The sequence below is a fragment of the Macaca fascicularis genome, chromosome X (genome assembly GCF_037993035.2).
Source record: "Macaca fascicularis isolate 582-1 chromosome X, T2T-MFA8v1.1".
In the NCBI taxonomy this organism is placed as follows: Eukaryota; Metazoa; Chordata; class Mammalia; order Primates; family Cercopithecidae; genus Macaca; species Macaca fascicularis.
Window position 1 is genome coordinate 140,863,517 of NC_088395.1, and position 14,703 is coordinate 140,878,219.

General features: G+C 38.8%; 1 protein-coding gene across 3 annotated transcripts in view; it reads right to left on the reverse strand.

The window, feature by feature from the left end:
- The window catches only part of PLAC1 (placenta enriched 1), a 198,513-nt gene that overhangs the window by 22,266 nt on the left and 161,544 nt on the right, over positions 1 to 14,703 (reverse strand). For all 3 annotated transcript variants that reach the window (XM_065538815.1, XM_065538816.2, XM_015444323.4), the window contains exon 2: positions 14,487 to 14,558. The gene's annotated coding sequence lies outside the window, so the exon portion shown is untranslated. The remainder of the gene's footprint in view (positions 1 to 14,486; positions 14,559 to 14,703) is intronic.

The following is a 14,703-nucleotide window of genomic DNA, read 5'->3' on the forward strand; positions in this document are numbered from 1 at the left end:
GGCTGGGGCCTGTAATGCCAGCACTTTGTGAAGTCGAGGAGGAAGGTTGGATCACTAGAGGCCACGAGTTTGAGACCAGCTTGGGCAACAAAATGAGACCCCTGTCTTTACAGAAAAAAAAAAAACAAAACTAAAAAAATAGCCGGTCACGGTTGTTGGCACGTATAATCCCAGCTACTTGGGAGGCCGAGCTGGGAGGATCACTTGAGCCTGGGAGTTCGAGGCTGCAGTCAGCTATGATTGTGCCACTGCACTCCAGCCTGGGTGACAGAGTGAGACTCTGCTTCAAAAAAAAAAAAAAAAAAAAAAAAAAAAAAAAAAAAAAAAAGCCTCCACTTGTGGATCCTGTTAAGATGTTGATTGCTCTAGGTAGGCGTAGCCCTTTAAATACCTCAGTTCTCCAGAATAACTTCATGAAGAGAGGGCCCAGGTACATCACAGAAAATGGTAAGTGGGGGAGATGGCACCAGTAAGATGCTTCCCAATTTTCCTTTTTCTCTCACTTCATTCAAGTGCTATTCATGGTGGCCTCTGCCGTGGCTCGCAGGCATCTTCAGGTTGTTCGTAAGACCCACTAGCTTTTAATGAGGCAGGCAGCGAGGGGAGGGGACAGGGATTAAAATCAATGTTGTTCTGTTGCCTCCCTTCGTAACCTCCAAACTACAAAAAAAGGGCACGTTTCATGCAGAATAAAACAACTGTCAGGATATTTCTTATTTTTATGAACTGGTACAGTTTTACCCCCACTTAAAAAATGTGATTGACCCTAGAAAAGCCCAATTTATAAGGTTCTGGTACTTGTATTCTTTCTCAGAGCATTTTGAAGAAGGTTTATATACAAAGAGGATGCATATAGAAAAGTGATATAAAAACACCCTTGAATAGATTATCTTTAACTATGATTTGATTAGCTTACCCCCTCTTTAGGGGGAAAGCTATCGATTTTCTAGCTGTTTTGCTGAAAAATACTCTCATCTTCAAACTCGGTAATATCTGAATCTTGCACCCCTTTTTTTCTAGAACCCTTTATTTATTTATTTATTTATTTATTTATTTATTTATTTATTGTGAGACAGAGTCTTGCTCTGTTGCCCAGGCTGGAGTGCAGTGGTGCGATCTCGGCTCACTGAAACCTCTGCCTCCTGTAGAACCCTCTTTTCTGTTCTGTGTATGCTGGAGTTAGTCCCTCCTTGTGTGGGGAACCCACAGGAACCTGTGGTTGTTTAGTTATTGCAAAATGCTGGTGAATAAATGACCGCATCTACAGCTGGGGAGCAGGCCCAGGATGGATGTGGGGTGAGGGTGCTGTGAAGAAAATGATCTCACCAGAGCACCATTGGCCAGGAGAGAGAGGAGCCTGGAGAATACTTAAGGATGGAGAAAACACAAGCTGGAGGAAGTGAGAAGGAGACATTTGAGAGAAGGGATGAATTCAATCAAGAGTAGCAGAGAGCAGAAGAGCAGCTGGGGAAAAATGTGACTGACTTAGGGGCCCAGGGAGAAAAATGAATTCAAGCAACACAGGGCATCTGATCGAGGGAGGGGTTGAGCAACAGCTCCGGTGTCAGGTGGCTATGAGGAGAGCACTGGATATTGAACGTGGAACTCAGCCAGAAAGGACCCTGTTTCCCTGAAGGGACTGGGTGGAGGAGGTGCGGGGAACCTAGGTGGCCTGGCACTAAATCATGGTATATTGAGAAGAAAAGGCAAGCTTATATGTGAGAGGCTAAACAGGTTGGACTTGTCCCTGAAATGTTCCGACTTTGAGCATGTTCCTCCCACCCCTCCAGTTTCTCCCACTGGTGGAATCTCTGTTTCCTAACTGGCTGGCAGGGAGGGCTCCAATCTGAGTGACAGGAAATGGGAAACCTGGAGAAGCCTGAGGAAGAATATTAGGGTCCTAAAGTCAAAGTCTAAAGTGCAGCCTCCTCTCAAATCCTTTGTGCTTGCCTAATTCGCTTGTTCTCTTGGGGAAAATAAGTATAGGGGATGGAAATCATAATTTTTAGCTTGGGCAGCCAATGGTTCCATCAACCCCTGGGCTCTACTGGATGATTTCAAGGGATATTTGGTGGGTGGAAAGAAACCCCTCCAATGATGGATACATGAGTACTGATGTCTACATTTTCATGTGCAGAAGATTCCGGGCTTGGGATTCTGTACCTCAAAGAACGTACAATGGAGCCAGGCACAGTGGCTCATGCCTGTAATCCCAGCACTTTGGGAGGTCAAGGTGGGTGGATCACTTGAGGTCAGGAGTTCGAGACCAGCCTGGCCAACATGGCAAAACCCCATCTTTACTAAAAATACAAAAATTAGCCAGGCGTGGTGGGGTATGCCTGTACTCCCAGCTACTTGGGAGGCTGAGGCAGGAGAATCGCTTGAACCTGGGAGGCAGAGGTTTTAGTGAGCTGAGATCGCGCCACTGCACTCTAGCCTGGGTGACAGAGGAAGACTCTGTCTCAAAAAAAAAAAAAAAAAAAGTACAGTGGACCTCCAGACTCAAAGGTTAGGAAACCATTGCTTTCCTATCATTAGTCCATGTAGTCAAACAGTACTTTTCATTCCAGGGCATCCCTGTAGCTATTCAGTCTTATCCAATGTGAGATAGGGAGTTTTTTCCTCTTTTGTAAGAGAGAAAATAAATACAAATGAGCCGGGCGTGGTGGCTCACACCTGTAATCCCAGCACTTTGGGAGGCCGAGATGGGCGGATCATGAGGTCAGGAGATCAAGACCATCCTGGCTAATATGGTGAAACCCCATCTGTACCAAAAACTACAAAAAATTAGCCTGGCGTGGTGGCACGTGCCTGTAGTCCCAGCTACTTGGGAGGCTGAGGCAGGAGAATTGCTTTAACCCAGGAGGTGGAAGTTGCAGTGAGCCAAGATCGCGCCACTGCACTCCAGCCTGGGCGACACAGCGAGTCTCCATATTAAAAATAAATAAAAAAAAATAAATAAAATTTATTTTTCCTTAACATGATTTTGAGTAACTATGTTTAAGTCAATCAGAGTCTTGTTACCTGGCTTCATTCATCCAACATATATGTACTGAGCACCTTCTTTGGACCAGTACTGTGTTAGGTGCTGGGAATATAAAAAAGGGAACTAACACAGGGTTTCTACATTAATGGAGTTTACAGTCCCAAATGGGAGACAGGAAGTAAATAGATAAACTCACACATCATTACTTAGTATTAGATAATTGATCTCAAAAATGTGTAATTACATTTGCGATAAATGATACAAGGGTTATATGCAAGTGTTATAATAAAGAGTGCATAACAGAAGGATCTAACCTATTCTTGGGATCTAGCAAAGCCTCCCTGAAGAAGAGACTTTTTTGTTTTTTTGAGACAGAGTCCCACTCTGTCGCCCAGGCTGGAGTGCAGTGGTATCATCTTGGCTCACAGCAACCTCTGCCTCCCAGGTTCAAGCGATTTTCCCACCTCAGCCTCCCGGGTAACTGGGACTACAGGTGCAAGCCAGGACGCCCAGCTAATTTTTTGTATTTTTAGTAGATACCAGGTTTCACCATGTTGGCCAGGCTGGTCTCGAGCTCCTGACCTCAAGTGATCCCCCGCCCCCCTTAGCCTTTCACAGTGCTGGGATTACAGGCATGAGCCACCATACCTGGCCAGAAGAGACATTTTAACATCAGTTGTCAGACATAGAGTTGGGGGTGCAGATGGGGAAGATAGCACATGTCAAGAGAATGGCCAAGACCAGCACTACAGAGCTGGAGCCCAGGTCAGCAGAATCCTCTTCATACAACTCGGTGTTATCTTCCTCTCTTCCCTGCCATTTTCCCTATGCCACTACCAACCATCACCCTTTCCCCTCATTCGAGCACAGCTCAGGTAGGTCTCTATCTTTCATCTTCGAAAATGAATCAATAGAGGCCAAAATCTCATTGCATGAAAATCTGTCATCTTGGAAATGTGTGTGTGTGTGCATGTGTGTACACGTACACATGTGTGAATGCGTGTGTCTTGCAGATATGGGATAATAATATTTAAGAAACATTGCCTTAGAGATTGCCACTTCTCATACACTGCTACAAAATTGAAATCACCTGGGTGTTTCTTTTTGCCAGTTTGTCTTTTGAATCCCAGTTAATCGAAGCTAGAATGTTTGCAATGGCAGAGGAGTGAGGAGTGGAGATCTTTGTGCAAACAATTTTGGCACTCAAGGTAATACCCTTAAGGTCCATCCAAGTTATTGTCCATTCTTTTTTATTGTAGCACGGTTTGTTTAATTATTCACCTATCGAAGGACATTTTGGTTGTTTCTAGTTTTTTGCTATTACGAATAACACTGTTATAAACATTCACGTCTGAGAATTTGTGTGGACATAAGTTTTCATTTCTCTGGGATAAATGTCCAGGAGTGTGATTGCTGGGTCCTATGGTACTTGCATGTTTAGTTTTATATGAAACTGCCAAAGAGTTTTCCAGAGAACCTGTAACATTTCACATTCCCACCAGCAATGTCTGAGAGATCCAGTTTCTCTACATTTTCACCAACATTTGGTATTGTCACTGTTTTTTTATTTCAGCTGTTCTAATAGGTATATAGTGACATCTCATTGAAGTATTAATTTGCATTTCCCTAATGATTAATGATGGTGAACATCTTTTCTTGTCTTTACAATCCATGTTTCTTCTTTGGTGAAACGTATCTTTATGTCCTTTGCCCATTTTCTAGTTGGATTTTGTTTTACTGTTGAGTTTTTTAAGGTTCTTAATGTATTCCAGATATGTGTCATTTGTCAGATGTACGGTTTGCAAATATTTTCTCCCATTATGTTATACAAATTGTCTTTTCATCTTCTTTCACAGAGTAAATGTTTTATATTTTGGTCAGGTCCAATTTATTGATTTTTCCTTTCATGGATTGTGCTTTTGGTATCAAGTCTAAGAACTTTTTGCCTAAGCTCTAGATCCCAAACATTTTCTACTGTTTATTTAAACATTTTAAAATAGTTTTTATGTTTAACTACATCATCCATTTTCAGATACTTTTTGTATAAAGTATGAGTCTTAGATTGAGCTTTGTGATGGTTAATTTTATGTGTCAACTTGGCTAGGCCACAGTACCCAGATATTTGGTGAAACACCTCTGAATGTTGCTGTGAGGGTATTTTGTTTTTTAGAGGAGATTAACATGTAAATCAGTAGACTTTGAGTAAAGTAGATTACCTTCCATAATGGGGGTGGGCCTTATCCAATCAGTTGAAGGCCCCTCAAGAAGAGGGAATTCTGTCAGCGGACTGCCTTTGAACTCAAGTTGCAACATTAACTCTTCCCTGAGTCTCCAGCCTGCTGCCCTACCCTGCAAATTTTGGGCTTACCAGCTTCCACAATTCCATGAACCAATTTCTTAATCAATCAATCGATCAATCTCTCTCTCTGTCTCTTTTTCTCTCTCTAAACACACCCCCCATCACACACACACATCCTATTGGTTCTGTTTCTCTGGAGAACCGTGACTACTACAAGGTTTTTTTTTTTTCCCTACCATGGATGTGTAATTTCTCCATCATCATTTGTTTAAAAGGCTATCTTTCCTCCATTGAATTGTGTGTGTATCTTTTAAAAAGTCAGTCGGTCATATTTATATGGGACTATTTGTGGGTTCTGTTCTGTTCTATTGATTTATGTGTCTGTCCTTCTACCAATACCACACAGTCTTGATTACTGTAGATATATGATGGGGTCAACTGATTCCTCCCACTTTATTCTTCTTTTTCAAACTTGCTTTAGCTATTTGTGTTCCTTTGACTTTCTGTATAAATTTGACATAAAATTATACAAAAATCTTGTTGCTGTTTTGATAGGAATTATGGTAAACATGTATATCAATTTGGAAATAATTGACACCTTTATGCTTAATCTTTAAAATGGATTTAAAGCATTTAAAGTACATGGTATGCCTCTCCATTGAGTTAGATATTTGATTTCTTTCCTCAGCATTTTGTAGTTTTCAACATACAAGTCTTATTCATGTTTTGTTAGATATACACCTAAGTCTTTTTTGAGCAATTATAAATGGTGTCGTATTTTTAACTTTGGTGTTTATGTATTCATTATTAATATATAGAAATACAATTGATTTGTGTATGCTTATCTTGTATCTCCTGACCTTGCCAAACTCGTTTATTAGTTCTAAGAGTTAAAAAAAAATAGTTTTCTTGGTATTCTCTATACAGACCATCATGTCATCTGAAAATAAGAAAATGTTCTTTCTTCCTTTCTAATCTATATGCCTTTTATTTCCTTTTCTGGACTTTCTGTACTAGCTAGAATGTCCAGCACTATGATGAATAAGAGTAGTGAAAGTGCACATCCTTGCCTTTTTCCTGATCTAAGGGTGAAAACAATCAGTTTTTCACCATTAAGTAAAATGTTAGTTGTAGGGGTTTTCTTTTGCAGATGCTCTTTATCAAGTTGAGGAAATTCCTCTCTATTCCCTGTTTGCTGAAAGATTTTATTATGAATGGATGCTGAATTTTGTGAAATATTTTTTCGGCATCAAATGATATAATCATGTGATTTTTCTTCTCTAGCTGTTAATATGGTGGTTCACATTGATTGATTTTTAAATATTGAACCAGACTTGCGTACACGGAATAAACCTCACTTGGTCATGGTGTGTAATTCCTTCATATTGCTGAAGTCTGTTTGCTAATATTTTGTTATTAATTTTTGCATTTACTTTCATGAGTGATATTGGCCTGCAGTTTTACTGTTTTTGTCTGATTTTAGTATCAGGGTAATATTAGCTTAATAAAATGAATTGGGAAATATTTCCTCTACTTCTATTTTCTGGAAGACATTATGTACAATTGGCATTACTTTTTCTTTAAATGTTTATTCCCCAGTTGAAACCATCTGAGCCTAGAGATCTCTGTTTGGGGAGTTTTTAAATTATGAATTTAATTTCCTTAATTGTTATGGAGCTACTACCTGTATTTATATTGGGTGAATTGTGGTAGTTTCTGTTTTTCAAGGAATTGGTTCATCGTTATATTTGTGTGTGTAAAGTTGTTAACCTTTTGATGTCTGCAGGGTTTGTAGTGGTATCCCCTGTTTTGTTTCTGATACTGGTAATTTGTTTCTTCTCTCTCTCTCTCTCTCTCTTTTTGATCAGTCTTGCTAGAGGTCTGTCAATTTTATTAAATTCTTTAGTTTTTACAAAGGAACAGGTTTTTCTTTCATTAATTTTCTCTATTGTTTTCCTTTTATTCAATTTCAACTCTTATCTTTATTATTTCCTTCCTTCTGCTTGCCTTGTGTTTATTTGTTCTTTTTCTAGGTTCTTGAGGTGGAAGCTTAGATTACTGACTTGAGACCTTTCCTCTTTTCTCATGTATAATTTAGTGATATAAATTTCCCTCTCAGCGTGGCTTTTGCCATGTCCCACAAATTTTGAAATATTATAGTTTTATTTTCAATTCAGTTCAATGTATTTTAAACATTTCTCCTGAGACTTCCTCTTTGACCCATAGATTATTTAGAAGGATGTTGTTTATTTTTCAAGTGTTTGGATGTTTTCCTGTTATCTTTCTGTTATTAATTTCTAATTTGATTCCATTATTGTCAGAGAACACACTATGTACAATTGCAATTCTTCTAAATTTGTTGTGGTTTCTTTTATGGCTCAGAATATGGTCTCTCTTGTTCTATGTTCTCCAGAATGTGTATTCTGCTTGTGTTGGATGGAGTATTCTATACATGTTGATTAGATCCTGTTATTGATGGTATTGTTGAGTTCTCTATCTTTGCTAATTTTCTGTCTAGTTGTCCTATCAATTGTTAAGAGAGGAGTGTTGAAATTTCCAACTATTGTGGCTTTGTGGATTTTCTTCTTTCAGTTCTATCAGTTTTTGCTTCACATATTTTGCTTCACAAACAGCTCTGTTGTTTGTTCCATGCACATTTAGGATTGATACATCTTTTTGGTGGGTTGAGCCACTTATCATTATATAATGTCCCTCTCTGTCTCTGATAATTTTCTTTCTCTGAAATCTATCTGATATTAATATAGACACTCATGCTTTGTTTTGACTAATGCTTGCATGATAAATATGTTTCCTTCCTTTTACTTTCAGTTGTCTTGTATCATTATATTTAAGGTGAGTTTCTTGTATAGTACATACTGTTGGGTCGTTTTTCCTTATCCACTCTGCCAGTCTCTGTCTTCTAATTGGTGTATTTAGACTTTATATGCATTTAATGTAATTATTGATATGTTAGGATCTAAGTCTGCCATTTTATTTTTAATTTTATTTTCTTTTTCCTGCCTTCCTATGAGTACTTGAATATTTTTGGGAATATTGTAACATTTTGACTTATCTGTAGTGGTTCTGAGTGTATATCTTTGTATAGATTTTGAGTGGTGGCTCTATGTATTACATTGTGTATACATAACTTATCACAGTCTACTGGTAATGTTATTTTGCCAGTATGAGTGAAGTATAAAAGCTTACTTCTGTTAATGTCTCTTTATCTCCCTAGTTTATGATATGATCAACTTAAATATTTCCTCTACATGCAATAAGAACTATATCAGACAGTATTATTATTTTTGCTTCAACCATCAAACAAAATTTTGAAGACTCAAAGAGGAAGGAAAGTCTATTGTGTTCACCATAGTTTTGCTTATTGTATTATTTCTTGCTTCTTGATGTTCCAAGATTTATTTTATCATTTCTGTTCTGTTTAGATAACTTCCTTTAGCTATTATTTTAGAGTAGCTCTGATGGAGACAGGTTCTCTTAATTTTCCTTCATCTGAGAATGTCTTGATTCCCACTTCATTCCTGAAGGATATTTTTGTGGGATATAGGATTTAGTTCTTTTCTTTCAGCATTTGAAAAATGTGTCAATTCCTTTTGGCCACATGGTTTCTGACAAGAAATCAACTGCCATTAAAATAATTGTTTCTCAGTTTCTCTGTCAAAGTATTGTTTTTCTTTTCTTTTTTGAGACAGAGCCTTACTCTGTTACTCAGGTTGGAGTTCAGTGTGGCATGATCATGGCTCACTGCAGCCTCTACCTCCCTGGGCTCAGTGATCCTCCTACTTAAGCCTCCCGAGTAGCTGGGACTACAGGTGTGTACCACCACACTTGGCTAATTTTTGTACTTTTTGCAGAGATGGGGTTTCACCATGTTGTCCAGGCTGGTCTCAAGCTCCTGGGCTCAAGCAATCCACCCACCTTGGCCTCCAAAAGTGCTGGGATTATAGGCATGAGCCACTATGCTTGGCCAAATCATTGTTTTTCCTCTGTCTGCTTTCAAGATTGTTTTCTTTGTCTTTAGTTTTCAGAAGTTTGACTATGATATGTCTTAGTGTGGATTTCTTTGGATTTAGCATGTTTGAGATTCTCTAAGCTTTTTGAATCTGTAGGTTTATGTCTCTTGCCAAATTTGGAAAATTTTCAGCCATTATTCCTTGAAATACTTTTCAGTCATAGTCTCCTCCTCTCATCCTGGGACTCTAATGACATGAATGTTATATCTTTTGTAATAGTTATACAGGTCCCTGAGACTGTTATTTTTTTCCAGTCTATTTGCTCCCTGCATAATTTCTGTTGTTATATACTCAAGTACTCTGATTTTTTTCCTTTGTCCCCTCCATTGTGTTGTTCACCCTATTCACTGAGATTTTCACTTTGGTTGTTGTGTTTTTCAGTTCTAAAGTCTACATTTGGTTCTTTATATATTCTTATTTGCTTACTGAGACTTTCTGTTCTTTTTATTTGTTCCGAGCATGTTTGTAATTGCTCATTGAAGCATTTTTATGATAGCTGTTTCAAAATCTTTGTCAGATAATTCTATCTCAGTCATCTTAGTGCTGGCATGAATTGACTGTCTTTTTCATTTAGTTTGAAATCTTCCTGGTTATTGGTATGATGAATGATTTTCAATTGAATACTGTTCATTTTGGATATTATGTCACGAGACTCTGGATCTTATTTAAACCTTATGTTTTAGTGGTTTTATTCTGACATTGTTCTAGTAGAAAAAACTGGAAGAGTTGCCTTGTTACTGCCAGATTGGGGTAGAAGTTCAGTCTCGCCACTCAGCCTTTGCTTGGACAGTTGGAGGTGAGGGTTACAGTTTCTCCTGCGGTGTTTGGCTGCAGTAGAGCAATAATGGTCTAAAAGTTTTCTGTCTTTCTAGGATGCCCCTTTTCTGGTCCTTTGGCTAGAGAGAGTAGGCTTTTGTTGGGGCTTTGGAAAAATCTGTTCCCACTGGTGTTTTCTGAATTGCTAGTTTCTCTAGCAGCCAGCCTGGGATATTTGAGGCAAAAAGAAAGCTCAGGGAACTCACGAACATGTCACTCTTTGAGTCTCAAGGTCCTTAGTCAGTCTATCTTCTCTCCACCTTTCTTGGTTGTCTTATGTTTGTTGTATATATAATAACTAGGGTTTATACTTGTACTTAGTGAAAGGAATAGAGAAAAGTACATCTACTCCATCTTTCTAAAAGCAGAAGCTGACTTTTAGGATCCCATATCTCTGATTAGTTATTAAATCTCATTACTTATCTCTGAAGTTATGGTGTTAAAAACTCACATTTTAATACACCGTCTTTGTTGAATGAGTGGATCATACTCGTGTAGCTTGTGAGATGTTGCAGCAGAATTATTGACTAAAGTGTCCCCTGAGCTCATCAGCTGCTGAACTGGTGACAGATTCCTTGAGTCTGTACTGCTTTTTAACTAACAAGTCTTCAGTATGTGCCCAGAACTGCACTGGGTGTTTAAGAAACTATGAAGAAAGATGTGACCTCGACTCTCGGGGTATTTGATGTCTATTTGGGAAAACAAGAAAAGTGAATTCTCCATTTCAGGGTGTAGAATATAGTAGACACTCAATACATGCTTGTTGCATGAGTGAATGCTACTGAGCACATGCTAATTGCCCCTGAATGACAAGTGCTAAACTAAACTGTGTCATGCAGATTAAAAGTGCTGTATGAAGCCAGAAGAGAGGCAAGAGTATGGCTGAAGTGGTCAAGAAGGGTTGTTTTTTTAAGGAGGTAGAGGTTGAGTTGCCTTGAGAGTATGTTAGGACCTGGAGGTCGTTTTTGAAGGAAAAAATTGACAGGACTTGTTAACAGACTGTTTGTGGGGGATGAAATACAGTAAAAAGCAAAACAGACTTTGGTTCAGATCCTGGGTGACAGGGAGATGAGGGAAACACCATGAGTTTGACTTTGTACCTGATTAGCTTGAGCTGTTAGCAAAACATCCAAGCACAAGTACATAGTAAGTATTTGGAATATTTGGAGCTGAAGGAAAGATTCTACTAGAAAAACCCATCTTTTCACTTGAGAGTCTCCAGAAGATATGGGAACTATCACAACTTAGCAGCCAACAAATGATGTGAGCTAAGGTAGTTAATAACCTGTCTCTGGGTAAATAACCTCTCTCCTCATGTATAAAATGAGGTGTGCTGGTAGGTGGTTTTTTAATGAGATAACATTTGGATTAGCATAGTATCTGGTATTTGGAAGGAGACCTATACTTGCTGGAATATTTTCCTTCCAGCTCTAAAGGTCCAGGATTGTGTGATTTCTTTGAAATATGAACTGTCCTTAATACATCTGCTGATATGGTTTGGCTGTGTCACTGCCCAAATCTCATCTTGAATTGTAGTTCTCATAATCTCCAAGTGTCGTGGGAGGGACCTGGTGGGAGGTAATTGAATCATGGGGGTGCCTACCCTCATGCTGTTCTCATGATAGTGAGTGAGTTCTTACAGGATCTAATGGTTTTATAATAGGCTTTTCTCTTTTACTTGGCACTTCTCTCTCCTGCCACCATGTGAAGAAAGACATGTTTGCTTCCCCTTCTGCCATGAGTATAAGTTTCCTGAGGCCTCCCCAGCCATGTGGAACTGTGAGTCAATTAAATCTTTTTCCTTTATAAACTACCCAGGCTTGGGTATTTCTTCAGAGCAGCATGAGAACAGACTAATACATCTGTCTTCTGTGATTGGGTTTTTCCCCCATCAGAGCCCATACTTTATATCACATGAAGCTAAGAATCTAGGGGAGGGAGAGTTGCACATGTTGTGTCTCAATCTTTTCAGACTTCCTAAGTTTTTCTATCTTTTGAGCATTTGCATTTTGCATGCTTGAATCAGAAAAGCCTCCATTTTGGCTGACTCTAGCCCTTCACTCTGGGGAGTAGAATGGGCAGGTAGCCATTAGTACACAGGAAGGGAGGGATTTGTGGTATCTTAAAGCCATTGGATTTTATTTATTTCCAGTTTGCTCAACATTTGTTCCACAGATCTGGAAAGTTTAAAAAGGGGTGGGGATGGAGAGAGAAGGATGAAAATTAACTAGGCCTAGAGAAAAGGATAAACATATTTTCCTTTCAATATCAAACTAAGGCTCAGAGCATTATTATTATTATTATTATTATTACTGTTATCATTATTATTACTATTATTATTGAGATAGGGTCTCACTCTGTCACCTAGGCTGGAGTGCAGTGGTATGATCACAGCTCACTGCAGCCTTAAACTCCTGGGCTCAAGTGATCCTCCTGCCTCAGCCTCCTGAGTAGCTTGGACTACAGGCATATACCACCACGTCTGGCTTATTTTTCACATTTTTTTCTTTGTTGAAATGGGGTTTTCCTTTGTTGCCTAGGCTGGTCTGGAACTTCTGGCCTCAAGCAATCCTCTCACCTCAGCCTCCCGAGTAGCTGGGACTACATGTGCATGTCACCAGACCTGGCTAATTTTTAAATTTTTTGTATAGATGAGGTTTTGCCATGTTGCCCAGGATGGTCTTGAACACCTAGGCTTAAGTGAGCCACCTACCTTGGCCTCCCAAAGTAGTAGGATTACAGGCATGAGCCACTGTACCCCACCCCTCAGAGTATTTAAATCTGAAATGACTTCTGGGCTTTATTTAGTTTTTCTAAAAACTGACCACTGCCGTAACCATCCATATGGCATCTGAAGAATTGACACTGAGTTCAAGAGTTTAAGACTGCAGTGAGCTATGATCAGCCCACTTCACTCTAGCCTGGGCAACAGAGTGAGACCCTATCTCATTTTTTTTTTTAAAGATGAAGATTTGACACTAGTTGGAGAAATGGTTCTATATCTCATTACTAGGATTTTATGAATGTCAGCCCTCTAGCATAAGTAGTAGTTAGTTCTTTAAAATTAAAAAAATTTGGATTTTAAAGTAAGATAAGCTCATTACAAAAATAAGAAAATGAAAATGACTCATAATCCCACAACATAGGGATAATTATAGTTCTGTGGTTTGTTGCTTAGGGACACGGTCACCCAGGCTGGAGCACGGTGGTGCAATCACAGCTCACTGCAACCTCAAACTTCTGGGTCCAAGGGATCCTCACATCTCTGCCTGCTGAGTAGCTAGGACTACAGGCATGTGCCACCATGGCTGGCTAATCATTGTTAATATTTCTATTATTTCTTTCTAGTCTTTTTTATTTCCTGCACACACACACACACACACACACACACACACACACACACACAGAGTTGGGATTTCACTGTATGTTTGTGTATCCTCCTTTCCCCTGCTTAATTTAGACCATGAGCATTTACTCAAGTCATTAAATATTCTTCTAAACATGATTTTAAATAATTACCTTGCATTTCATAGTATAAATGTTACTGCATAGGATTTCATAGTATGGACAACTTGTTTCCACTTTTTCTCTATTTTAAATACTGCCACAATGAATTTCCATGTATTTGTATTTTTTGTGCATCTCTATTTCCTTTTACCATAAATCCTTAGAAAGAGAATTACTGGGTAAAAGGATAAGAACATGGTTAAGGCTTTCGAGCATTTTGCCAAGTTGCCCTGTGGGACAGTTGTACCAGTTTGCATTCCTATTAGCGTTTGAGAATGCCTGACTCATTGCATTAACACAGAATATTTTACCATCATAGATACATGACACTCTTTTGGATCATTTCAATTCAAATGGCATTTAGTGAGCACCTACTATGTGTAGTGTACTGTGCTAGGCATTAGACTCTCTCCTGTTATACAGCATAAGTGCTAGATGCATAACACATGTACAAAGATGGTTAAAAATGCAAATGAAATATAACAACACATAAATCTCTATGGCCAGGGCTGACATCATTCAGCCTTTAAATGGTTACTCATTGAGTAAAGACACTGTGCTAGCTAATTTAAAAATTAATTTAGATCTTGTAAGCACTTAAAAAACCAGAATGCATTAATATGAATCTTGCAAACAATAGAGGTTCCATTGTGATCACTTACACTCTATTTCCTGGTATAAATTAGAGTAGGAACGGAGAGGAATATTACAAATCCACATCTTCTAAAAAATCAACAATCACAACTCATTTGGGTAAAAGGACAATTTCTGCTTTTGTCAGTTCCCTTTAGAAAGTTAACCTGTTGGTTATCAGAGAAGGGGGACACTGAACACACAGAAAACTAACCTCCTTCTGGCAGCTGGGGATAATTTGTCAGTTTCCTTTGAAATGTGGCTTTGTGCTCACTGGTGAAGGCAGCTGGAACAGAAAAAACATGACAGACAAAAGCTGAAATCCACATGAAGAAAGGTCTTTTTCCCAAAAACTACTGCCTGAGTTAGCAACGGTCAGAACAGAAAGTACATGCATATCTTCCCAGCAACAAGCATGTCTAGTACTAGAG